The sequence below is a fragment of the Centroberyx affinis genome, unplaced genomic scaffold (genome assembly GCF_046629955.1).
Source record: "Centroberyx affinis isolate AG114_WGS23_722 - 3 ecotype Tasmania unplaced genomic scaffold, CSIRO-AGI_Caff_v1 ptg001714l_1, whole genome shotgun sequence".
Classification (NCBI taxonomy): domain Eukaryota; kingdom Metazoa; phylum Chordata; class Actinopteri; order Beryciformes; family Berycidae; genus Centroberyx; species Centroberyx affinis.
In genome coordinates this window covers 37,501-50,353 of record NW_027280124.1, presented here as the reverse complement: position 1 = coordinate 50,353, position 12,853 = coordinate 37,501, and positions in this window count along the sequence as shown.

Genomic DNA, 12,853 nt, shown 5'->3' with positions numbered 1-12,853 from the left:
ACAACACTGTAAATGACATAGGATATATTTTACTATTCTGTTGTTAATATATAATGTTGCACCTTAAGTTTTTTCTGTTTCTTTGTTTCCTTTTTGCAGTTTAACCATACATGATATGCAATGTATTGATACAATGTATGACTATGGAGTCCATACTGCTTTGGCAACATTGTATCCTAACAGTCATGTCAATAAAGCTGATTTGAACAGAATACAATTGAACTGAGAGGTAGAGAGCTAAAGAAAGACAGAAAGAGAGAGAGAGAGAGAGAGAGAGAGAGAGAGAGAGAAAATTCACCACTACTTTTTCTTATATTTGATATATTTTACTGTATTTTCTATTATACTATACACTCTATGATGTAGGCCTACTCTTTTATACTAAATACTGACATCAATCTATGCTTTTTTTTTTTACATTTTATCGGACTTTTTTGTATCATCATCATCATTATTATTAATGCTATCATTATTGATTACTACCAAAGCTTTAGAGAGAGAGAGAGAGAGAGAGTTGGACAGTAATGTAAACAACCTCAGTCTCAAAATAATGCAGATGACGAATGAATAGCTTTTCAGAAATAAAGACTGCTGGAGACAAACTAGCCCAAAAATAAAGAAACAAGAAAGAAATACAGAGACATCAAAGGACTAGCAGGAGTGAGAGAGGGATCAGACTGAAAGAGAGACAGGAAGAAAGACAGACAAGAGAAAAATAAACAGAGAATAAATTACATAAATAGAACAAAGAGGGAACACTGGACTGTCAACCTCTGTTGTCAAATGCTTTCAATGTCAAATATTAAAAGAGAGACAGAAAAGGAAAGACAGAGAAAAGGTAGAGGGAGAGGGACAGAAAGAGGACAGAGAAAAAGAGAAATTAAGACAGGAAAAGAGAGAGAGAGAGAGAAAGCATAAGAATAGGAGCAGAAAGAGATGGAAGCAGACAGGAAGAGAGACATACAGAAAGAACAAAAGACCCAAACAGACTGAAAGAAAGACAAGGGGACAGACAGAGGAAATGAAAGACTGAGGGAGAGAATGAGAGACGGAGAGATACATTACCACCGACCATTTTCCAAAGCACACCACACCTGTTTAGATGTTTGAATGTTTTCCTTCCTTCCAGACAGCTGTCAGCTTTGCCTTCACATGCTGTTTGGTTGGAAAATGAAACCCAGAAGACAAACGATCAGCAGACATGGACATTTTGAAAAGGATGATCTGGGATTTGGCTTCTTCTTGCTACCTTCATCCTACCTCTGGGGTACCCGCAGACCCCAGAGCTATACTTTTTATCATATCTTTATTCTATCATTCCAATTTTTCATGACTTTGTCAATCAATTTGTTCCTAATGACTTCATATCATTGTTTTCTGTTTCTGTTTTAGTTAGTGCTTTTTAAAAATACCAAAAGCAAAAAGCACCCAATTCCGCCTATGCAGTTTTAATAGATGGAACTATTTATTGAGTTCATGTTTGCCATGGGACCTAATTTAAAGTCTCACACACTATCGGGGGGGTAGGGGCTCTCTGTCAGTCATTTTGAAGGAGACAGACTCAGATGCAGCAGACACAGATTTCCTCATGTGCTCTGTGAGAACGTGAGAAACGCCTCTCTCGTTTCCCTCTGTGTTGTTCTGCGTGTTGCTGACGTACGGAACGGGCCTGAGCTGCCGAAGGTGCTGTGATGTAAGCGTGTGATGTCATCAAAGCTGTAGCTGTAGCTGCTGCTTGGTGAACGGTTAGCAGTAGGCTAACAGGCAGGTAGATCGATCCCACCGAATAATTTATGCTGTAAATTCATTTAGAATTGGTACAGTTGTGAGAACAGACAGAATATAGATTTTTAGAGCATTAATTGCATTAGGACAATTTTACAAACTATCATACTTCTAACACTACACATTTTCTAATTACTGTTTATATACTTTAATGAAAAAATGTTTAAAAAAAATAGCTAAGAGTAAAGAGTTAAAGCATAAAGCTGATTGGTTCACATTTTGTGACAGTTTGGATGGAGGTCTGGAGACAGTTAAACCCAATAGTTGGATATAAAATTCAAATTTACTACTTGGTAGTCAGTGAGACGAACTCAGAACTTTTTTAACCCTCATCCTACCAACATATAAGGACTACCGACTGGGGCCCCTGGAAATGACTTACCGGACATCAATCCGGACACAACTCTCGCTTTGGGCGTACAGAGATTGGATGGCCCTCAATAGTGACCCCCGCACCTCATACTCCCGCAGCACCTCCTACAATATCTTTCGGGGGACCCGGTCATAGGCCTTCTCCAAATCCACAAAGCACATGTAGACCGGATGGTCATACTCCCAAACCCCCTCCAGGATTCTCCAGGATTGTTCCTCTTCAATCTGAGGTTCGACTATCGGCTGAACCCTCCTTTCCAGCTCCTTGGAGTAGACTTTCCCACCGCTCAACCGCTTTGAAAAAAAACACTTTGTTAGTCTATTATTTCTTACAAAAATGATAATGAGCGAACCTTTGTGATGTCACAAAGTTACAGACGTCCAAACGGCTCGTTTAGAGGCTCGCTGCACTAATATGGATTGTGTGGATTTAGTTGGCGACCGTGCGTTTTGATACTTTCACCATGTTTAGATAGACCATCCAACTTTACCTTTATCATCACAGAGGCAAGGGGAGTCCTGGTTTTACCTTTAAAAAAAATCTGTCTTTCCTTGTGTAAAGAAAATACAGGAAGTACAGTCCAGTTCTCCACCTGCAGCCACAGCTTGCAGGCTTTTTAAACCTGATAAACGTTGCTGAAATAAAGACAAGGCGACAGATTTTTGAGGCCAGAAGGACTCGGCTCGCTGCGTTCAGCTATCAGTGTGAACAGCTTCACTGAAACTACCGGCTGATATTTACCGTTTCATCCTGTTCTGCTGTTGCTCTGTATGTGAGGAAGTGGTGTAAAATGAAACTCTTTCGGCTTCATCAATTAGTGCGAAACCACTGCTGAAACGACCCGACTTTATCCTCTCAACGGATATCCAAGGTCTCGTCTCGTTTTGAGACCCGGCTCGGATGAATAAAGGTTACAAAAGAAAGTAAGGAAAACGGATAGAGAAGAGAATCACTGCCGTATCAGCTCGTCCTCCTCTGCACACACTCTTTCATAAATCCATGTAACTGACAATAGACGACAAACAGCCTCGGATAAAAAACGATGCCGTCGTCAAACGCGGCGCTTTCACTGTCATGAGATCAAAGAAAGACGGGCGGAAAAGGAGGAGAACGAGAGGGTGACAAAGGAATAAAAACGACAACAACAGGTTGAGAAAGGGAGATTGAAAAGCAAGACATAAAGAGAGGCAAATATACGAGGAGGACGGAACGAGGGAGCGGTGTCTTATCGACCGGCCGCCAAACGCTTTCGATGTCACCGATTAGAAAAGACAGAGAGAGAGAGAGAGAGAGAGAGAGAGAGAGAGAGAGAATGACGGGGGAGGGAGGAGGACGACGAGATGAAGAAAAGGACATACGGAGAAGGACGGACAGAGACAAGCAATAACGTCCACAATAAAGTCAAACAATAGACGTGAGTGACTAACAATATCAGTCCAGCACACTGACTCACTTGTCTGTCATTATTTCAAAGCAATAACACGGTGTCAGTCAGTTGTTTTGGCAGCTGGTTCTGAAACCTGCGTCTGACTCAGAGGAAGAGCGGAATAAAATTTAACGTTGGAACACGATGTGATCCAGGACCCATTGTTTTTTTTTTTTTTTTTTTTTTTTTTAACTGGCTTTTAAAAATCAGCGAACTCAATCAGCAAAGTTATCGGTTGTGTTTTTTTTTCTCTCTCTCCATTCACTGCCATTGTCTGGAGGAACGGTCTGAAAATCACTTCCAGCACACAAAGGAACGCCGACAAAGCAGATTCTGACAATATATATATAAAAAAAAACTAGTCATGCTGCTGAATTGTTTTTAAGTGAATCTCTTTCTTTATGTTTGTTAAACCTTTCAGTTTGAACAAGTGGAACACTGAAATCCGGTCGGAGGAAACTTATGATGATGGAACGAAAGAAATAAAATGTTAACCAATAATTGTAAATAGGCGGAAAAAAGGTGGGAGAGACAGGATGAGTCTCTCACTTTTTTTGAAATTGGAAATTGAAGGCAGAAAAAGAAGGATTGACCATCTGGCCTGAAAAAGTGCACAGTCATTATCAATAAAGTGATCTGCAGTTTTGATGAACGTTTCCCACCGAAAAAATGAAAAGCTGCTACTTTCCTCATTATATAACTGAATAGTCAAAAACGTTTGGCCACAACTGCAGAAAGGAGTCTCTTTGAAAAATGATGCCGTCAGTAAAGTCTGTAGCAGCATCAGCATCTTTCTATTAGAGCTGTTAGAAATCTGCTCCTGGATTTGACAGTTCCTCAGAAGCAGATTCAAAACATCCAGCAAGGGAACGTATTGGAAAGAGTCCATTGATCCTTATTAGTTTCAGTGTTTGGAGCACAGTTACCTCTACTACTACCTCTGTGGGTTAACACGCTGCATGGCCACAACTATAGAGAAGCTGCCACTGTAGGACTACATTCAGTAGGTGCTGGTGTAGGCTATGGCCCGGATCTACTAACATGTCGCAGTTCCAGGCGCAGCGCAAAAGCAATTGTGGGTGAAATTGGTACTGCCAAGTGCAAGGTATTTACTAAAGTAGGGCACGCAAATGAGCGGAGGCACAGATAATTAATTAGAATTGCGACTGCGCTAATACAAGGGCCAAGCAATGTGCACAATAGCCCATTAGCGGCAACGTAATGACGGGGGAAAGAAGCGAAATGTCTCTCCAGTGGAGCTTGAAGTGTTGGTGGCAGAGAAAAGCACAAAGAGCTGCAGAGAAGAGAAGAGATGTTTCACCAGAGCTTAAAAAGTCACTCTGGAACGACATAAGCACCACAAGTGTGATTTAGTGGAGGTAAACAGCGCTGGTATGATATGAGGAGGTGAACCAAAATGCTGACCACAAATAAAGCCAAAGAAGAGCCTTAACTCCCTTGGAGGAGCAAGTGCTGGAGGCCCTGACTGAGACACAGGTGCCAGGTGGGAGGGATGGAGAGGTGGGCCCCCCTAGATGTGTAAGGGTAATTCGATCACTGGTTTGGAGTCAGTATTTATCAAACTTGTTTGTGCTGCTAACGGCACTGAAGCAACGTTCCACCAAATGTGATTCTGTTGGGACGGATAATTGTGGATTACTAACATCCACATTTGCATTTTCTAAACACAACAAGAGTCTGGTGCATCTGAGGAAAATAATTAACCTCATTTCTAACGTTGGCAAAACTGTCCTTTAATCTTGGATCAAGGAAGGCGGCTGTGATCAGAGATCGTCTCCGATGTTTTCTTTCTTTTTGTTTCCTTGCGGTTCGAGGCCGCTGTCACTCCTCAACAGTCCAACGGCTCCAAAAAAAACTCCAAACCACCCAACTCCATGAAGTCACTGGACCACAACCCAACTTCTGATACAAATATAAAGTCAGCACATTTTTTCCACAAGAGGTTTTGGCCTCAGTAGCTAATATCACTCCTTCTATTGTGTGTCCTTTTTTAATTTTCAAATAATTGAGTCATTAACGGGATATAACGGATATAAAGCAGAGTTGTTTTCCCAGTGCAGACAAACGAAACTCCGCCCCCTCCACCTTGGCTCCACCCTCGGCCTCTCTCTGGCTGCTCCGGCTCTAAAAAATGTCAACATGGCGGCGACCGTAAACACAATCTCCAGGCTTCACAACCCTTCAGAGGCCAATGTGTGAAGAACACTCACCACTCCATCTGTTTCACAGTCTGTGGGCAGAGCAGAGGAGACTGCAGTGTGTTTTCTCTCACCGTTTCCAGAAAGGTTTTGTACGAATCCTTCAGCATGACACCTCATGCTTCTTTCTGTCATCTGCCTGAACTGAACAAGCTGCTTTGCTGCCGTTCCAGAAAATGCTCCACCGTCTCATGAGATGAACTCCAGCAAGTAGACTGATCCTGGATCAGTCTGTGCTGGTAAACTGGAAAAAGATGACAACTTTTCTCTTGTTTCCAGACCTATCAGCTTATTTCATGATATTTTTAGTCAAATGATCTCACTACACTGGCAGATAATCTTGCTGGTTTCAATAAATTTCTCTTGATTCATGCCAATGTGACTTCTTTCAAGAGATCATCATCAGAAAATCTAGAAACAAGAAACTTTCTCCAAGACAATTTCACTTTTACCAAGTAAATGTCCTGAAACAAGTTACATTCTCCTGGAAAAAAAGTCACATTTGCTGAAACCGGTAAAATTATCTGCCAGTGCAGATTTGGTGATCAGACACAGTCTTCTGTAGCTTTGCTGCACAGACACAGTCAATATCCAAGACTGTTTACTGCAAGATGAAAGTTTTGCCCGAAACAAGAGTTAGTACCATGAACCTGTCTGTGGTCCCGCTGCTCCACAGCTCCGTCACACATGAGGAACAGAGTTTTCCTGCAAGTCGCTCCATGATTAAGTTTCCGTGTTGCTCTGTGTAGCTCGGGTATTTCAGTAAACATGAAACAATTACGTAAGAGCAGGGCAAATCTGGTGCTTAATTGTTGAAGCGCTCGCCTGCAGCCAGGCTTTTCCACGGCGCACACTGGGACTCGATCCACGCTTTGCCCCCTGCTCGCTGCCACGGCTTCATCTCAGCTGGCATCGTGTTTCCTTTGCTGCTCACAGACAGCTGCTGGCTTTTTCCTCAGCTGCTCTCAGGTTCTGTAAGAAAGAGAAATCACAGACTTTGTACAAGTACTCTCTTTGCTTTTTTTTTTTTTTTTTACAATATGCTAAAGAAAATTGTATGTTTACCAATAATTGTAAACAGGTGAAAAAAGTGTCAGGACAGGACTTTGCAGATTCTGCTAATATATAAAAAAAATTAGTCTTTTTTCACCTATTTACAATTATTGGTAAATGTACTACTTTCTTCATTTCATTGGCATAAGTTTACTCCAACCGGATTTTGATGTTCCACTTGTTCAAACTGAAAGATTTAAAAAATATAAAGTGATTCAGTTAACCACAATTCAGCAGCAGGACTAGTTTTTTTTTATATATTGTCAGAATCTGCTTTGTCCTTTATGTGCTAGAAGTGATTTTCAGACTGTTCCTCCAGACAATGGCAGTGAATGGAGAGAGAAAAAAAAACACAATTCTCCAGTCTCCTCTACTGGAGCAATAGATCACAGAATCATTGATTTTTGGGGTTTTATCATGGAGGATGAGACACAACCCAAGACACTACCAGAGTTCACTTTAAGTGGAACTTTTCTTTATCACATCACATTGTAAATATGTTTGCTTTGTGCTATAGTCAAAGCAATTCACCTATGAATTTAAAGGGTAATTCAGATTATTTCCTGCAAAGAAAATACAGCCATCTTTACACATTGATGTCTGCAGGCTGTTGTTTCTGTCATCGTATCTCGCGCTGCTGTCCCTGTGCCATGAGTTATGTTGGAAATAACCTCCTTCGATTGGGTCCTAACTGCATGATGACTCGATAACTTTGATGCTAGCAATCATTTTCCAAGACGAGGCGTTATGTTTTTCTATTCAGACGGTGGACATCTCATTTTGGAATGAAATGCTTCAATTTCCTCTTTCTTGCAACGGGCAGAAACCAGAAAATGACTCTGATGTTCTCTTCAAATAAAAGCTTTTAAAAGCCTTGATGATTGTTTAAACTGTTGCAGCCGCGGGTCAGAGCGTAGCTATGTTCCCAGGGTCCTATGTTCCCCAGATTTATATGGCACATAATGGGAACATGACAAAGGGTCCTATGTTCCCCAGTTCTACATATGTGCTCTCCCAGGGTCCTATGTTCCCAGTGTCCTATGTTTAACCCTAACCTTAACTAACCATATTAGGCGAATACAGAGCTGGGGAACATCTTTTTCAGGTTCCCATTATGTGCTATATAGAGCTGGGGAACATAGGACCCTGGTAACATAGGACCTTGGGAACATAGGACCTTGGGAACATAGGACTCTGGTAACATAGGGCCCTGGGGAACATAGGACCTTGGGAACATAGGACCCTGGTAACATAGGACCTTGGGAACATAGGACCTTGGGAACATAGGACCCTGGTAACATAGGACCCTGGTAACATAGGACTCTGGTAACATAGGGCCCTTGGGAACATAGGACTCTGGTAACATAGGGCCCTGGGGAACATAGGACCTTGGGAACATAGGACCCTGGTAACATAGGACCTTGGGAACATAGGACCTTGGGAACATAGGACCCTGGTAACATAGGGCCTTGGGAACATAGGACTCTGGTAACATAGGGCCCTGGGGAACATAGGACCTTGGGAACATAGGACCCTGGTAACATAGGACCTTGGGAACATAGGACTCTGGTAACATAGGGCCCTGGGGAACATAGGACTCTGGTAACATAGGGCCCTGGGGAACATAGGACCTTGGGAACATAGGACCCTGGTAACATAGGACCTTGGGAACATAGGACTCTGGTAACATAGGGCCCTGGGGAACATAGGACCTTGGGAACATAGGACCCTGGTAACATAGGACCTTGGGAACATAGGGCCTTGGAAACAAAGGACTCTGGGAACATAGGACCCTGGGAGAGCACATATGTAGAACTGGGGAACATAGGACCCTGGTAACATAGGACCCTGGGGAACATAGGACCTTGGGAACATAGGACCCTGGTAACATAGGGCCTTGGAAACAAAGGACCCTGGGAACATAGGACCCTGGGAGAGCACATATGTAGAACTGGGGAACATAGGACCCTGGTAACATAGGACCCTGGTAACATAGGGCCTTGGAAACAAAGGACTCTGGGAACATAGGACCCTGGGAACATAGGACCCTTTGTCATGTTCCCATTATGTGCCATATAAATCTGGGGAACATAGGACCCTGGGAACATAGGAATGACTCCGCGTACAGTCTGGCAGGTCCACCGCTAACAACTTCTGACATGGTCTGTTATTTTTACTGCTATTCAAATGAGTCATCACAACTAATTTACAGTAAGAGCAATATATGAAGGAGAAACGCCTACACATAGCGTATTTTAAAAATGAAGGTTTTTAAAGGTGCACCTGTAAGAGTTTTATGCAACAATACAGCTTCCTTTTCAGTGTGAGTCACAAAGCGGGGCTACAGCACAGAAATTCTTCCAAATTTTTCCTATTATTATTTGGTGTTGGGCATGATGAAAGGTGGGAAATATTCTTGGCGTACAGGAAGAGATGAATAAAAACATAACAGTAAAACACACACTGTCAGCAAGTGAATGGAGAAAGAACTGAGAAATAATAATAGATATAAAGAGAGACATTAAAGATTGGGAGAGAGAGAGAGAGATGACATGCGATAAAGGTTCTGGGCCGGCTTCAAACCCAGACCGTCATGTTCACATGGTGCACGCCTTAGACCACCAGGACCCCCACCCCACATTATTTTGAAAGGGTGCCATCACTGCACCATGGGCTCAGCACTGCCTGTGATGACAGTGATTGGTTACTTGATAATCAAACAAACCCCAACAAAACTGGGTTCTGCCAGACCGTCCTTCAGCAAAAATAAAGTGCAGAGAATCGTCTGGCTGAGCGAGACGACAACTAATTTAACACTGGAAGACCCCATGAAACAGCTTCCTGGATTTGATGCATTTCCTGTTGAAACAGGATGTTGGGGCGGGACATAATGCAGTGAGGAATCATTCAAAGGTCAGTCAGGGGAAGAAAACTAATTTTATTTGAGTGGAGGGGTGTGGAGGGGTGGGGTTTGTTCAAAAATCTGATGGTTTTATTGGTTAGAAATGTATATTTACGCCTACTAGTGCAGCATGAGGTCACCTTGAAAGAAACTGTGTTTTCCAGAAAGTAAAAGTTAATTTCATGGGGACTTTAAACACTAATGAGCATGGCCTTCATACAGCATGTTGAGGTAAATGTTTTTAAATGGCTTGAGGTTTGGTTTGCACTCACGCAGCCTCAGGCCAGACAGCCGCTCTGCAGGCTGGCAGCAACACAAAGTCACATGGTTTGTGGTTGCTGCCATTCAAATGAGTCACCACAACTAATTTAATAGCAATACATTCATTACAAATGCCTATACACACAGCATGTTTAAATAAAAGCTTTTTTTTTTTTTAAGTGGAACTCACACAGCCTCGGGTCGGCCAATCACGGTGCAGTCTAGCAGGACGAGGGCTAAGGAATAATCACATGATTAGTGGCGGCGTTGGAAGTCTCGTTAATAAATAAGGACATGGCTTGTTGGACTGAGAATGCCTGGGGTTGGAATGGCAGGGCACCAGACTGCTGCTGCAAAAATAATTAGCTTCCCATTAACTGGCTTTATCTTGGTTGTTGGTGTGTGTGTGTGTGTGTGTGTGTGTGTGTGTGTGTAAGAGAGAGAGAGAGAGGGAGAGAGAGAGGGAGAGGGAGAGGGATGTGTGCAGTTGTTTAGAGGCTGTATTTATATGTGAATGTGTACGTGTGAGTATGTGTGTGTTTGAGTGTGTGTGTGTGTGTGTGTGTGTGTGTGTGTGTGTGTGTCCAGAGGTTGTATATTTTTGCATGTCTATATTTTATTTCCTTTAATTCCAGACTACAGAGAGCCCAGATAAGGAAGCCATTACACCCCGACAGCGAGAATATCATAACTGGTGGTATTTTTATACCCAGAGAAAATAGATTTATTTTTATGGCGTTTCTGCTTCAGTGGAGGGTCTGCATGGTGACAGATGAGAGAGAGAGAGAGAGAGAGAGAGAGAGAGAGAGAGAGAGAGAGGGAGAGAGAGAGAGAGAGAGAGAGAGTGATATACAACAAAAGCAGTGCACTGATTTTGAACTCAAATTGTTCTTTCCTTCCTTCTCTCCTTTCCTTCCTTCCCTCCTTCACACATATAAATGCTATTACGTACATACATACATACAGTATATACATTTATAATGTACTAATTGATGCATTTGACATAATAGTACATGCATGCACACATAAGCTCACGTACATAACATGAACACAGATACATGTTACAGAATAGCCAACCCAAACAACATTGCACACACACACACACACACACACACACACACACACACACACACACACACACAAATGCACTGTTGTTCCTGCAACACCAACATCTCCTACCTCTCCATACAATTTACAATTAACATGTGCAATACAACATATTATTTTGTTAATATTTTTGCTATTTTTTGTATTTTGCTATATTTTGTCAATATATTGCTTATATTGTAAACTTCTTTGCCTTATGTACCTCATGTACCAACCACACCGAGTGCATAATAAATAATTCTGATTCAGATTCTGATACATATTACAGATACATATACTATTACATATAGGCCTACACATGCATTAATACTATGATGTAGACTGTCAGAAAATAAAGGTACAGTGTTATACCTTTTGTCACTTCGGCTGTACCTACAGCTGTATATCTTTACTTTCTGACAGTGTACATACATACATTCACAAAGAGGCCACTGTAGTACCAGCAGTATTGCCTAAAGCGCATTGTATAGTCAAACGTAACACAAACATAATGTAAAGACCACATTTAAGTCTTTATACTTCTGCGCTGATGTGTCGCATGTTGTTGAAATCCCGAACACAGGGTGGAATTGTTTAAAAAAAAAACCATATCATACCAAAAAGGAAACATAGAAGAAGAGAGGAGCAGGAAGCAGACGTGACAACGATCACCGGTAACGATCGCCCCTATGATCAGCCAATCAGGGTGCAAGACTCTGTGTAGCCTCAACGCGAAGTTGAGATTCTCGGGCAGGCATGTGACACCTAGGAGACACTTTTCAACCCCAGATACATGTCAAATAGCGTCAGTTTATGTGCAGAGCTTGCCTGGGTCCAGACCTTTGACTCCGCCCGCTCCACTGAGTTGACTAATTCTGGTCTGGCATCGTGACATGAAACAGCGGTTTCTCGGTTGAAAAATGATCGGTCCAATGAGCGCCGGGGGGGACTAACGATTAGCCAATCAGAGCCACGGGAGGGACTAACACTGTTGTCAAGCTGTGCACCAGAACCAAGGAGGAGTAATAACAACAATGGCGACCGCTGTAGACAAGATAGATGCTGCTATCCAGGCTGTTCTAAATCCATTAAAAGTACCAATTACTTTGAAATCCGAAATACTTTGTTTTTACTTCGCTCCGTGTTGTCAAAGACGCTCTATACTTTCTGAACTGTCTCTGGTGTTGTCATGGCTACACATCAGTGTTGAGTGATTGGTTAGGGAAAATCGAATCCCCCTCCCCCACGGAAATCGGTTAGAGTGGAGGCAATGTCAGACTGAAGATGGAAATGGAGTGTAACGAGTTGACAGTTCTGTCTGATATCAGGCAAGTGCAGAGATGCTATTTTTAATAAAGTAAAAAAAAAAAAAAAAAAAAAAAGCGCTTAATTCTGCTGAAGTGCCCCTGAGCAAAGGCACCTAACCCGGCTGTGTATGTGCCAGACTGGAAACGAGCTAACATCACTTTAATATACTGAGATTCAAGGCAAGAAGCAGTTGCTGCTGGTTGTGTTTATGGTTGTGTCTGTCCTTGTAAAACTATAAAACTGTGAAGTATTAAACCATACTGTGTTGGGCTGAAAGTCGTACCTCACATCGCCCGCTCCCCACATCTCATTTCCCATATCTCCCTCCTCTCCTTGCTCTAGTTTCTCTGAAAAAAAATCCCCTGTATATCTCGGCTTGGCTTTTATTTTATTTCTTTTCCTACCACTTCCCTCTTACATGATCTCTGTAGGATTACAGG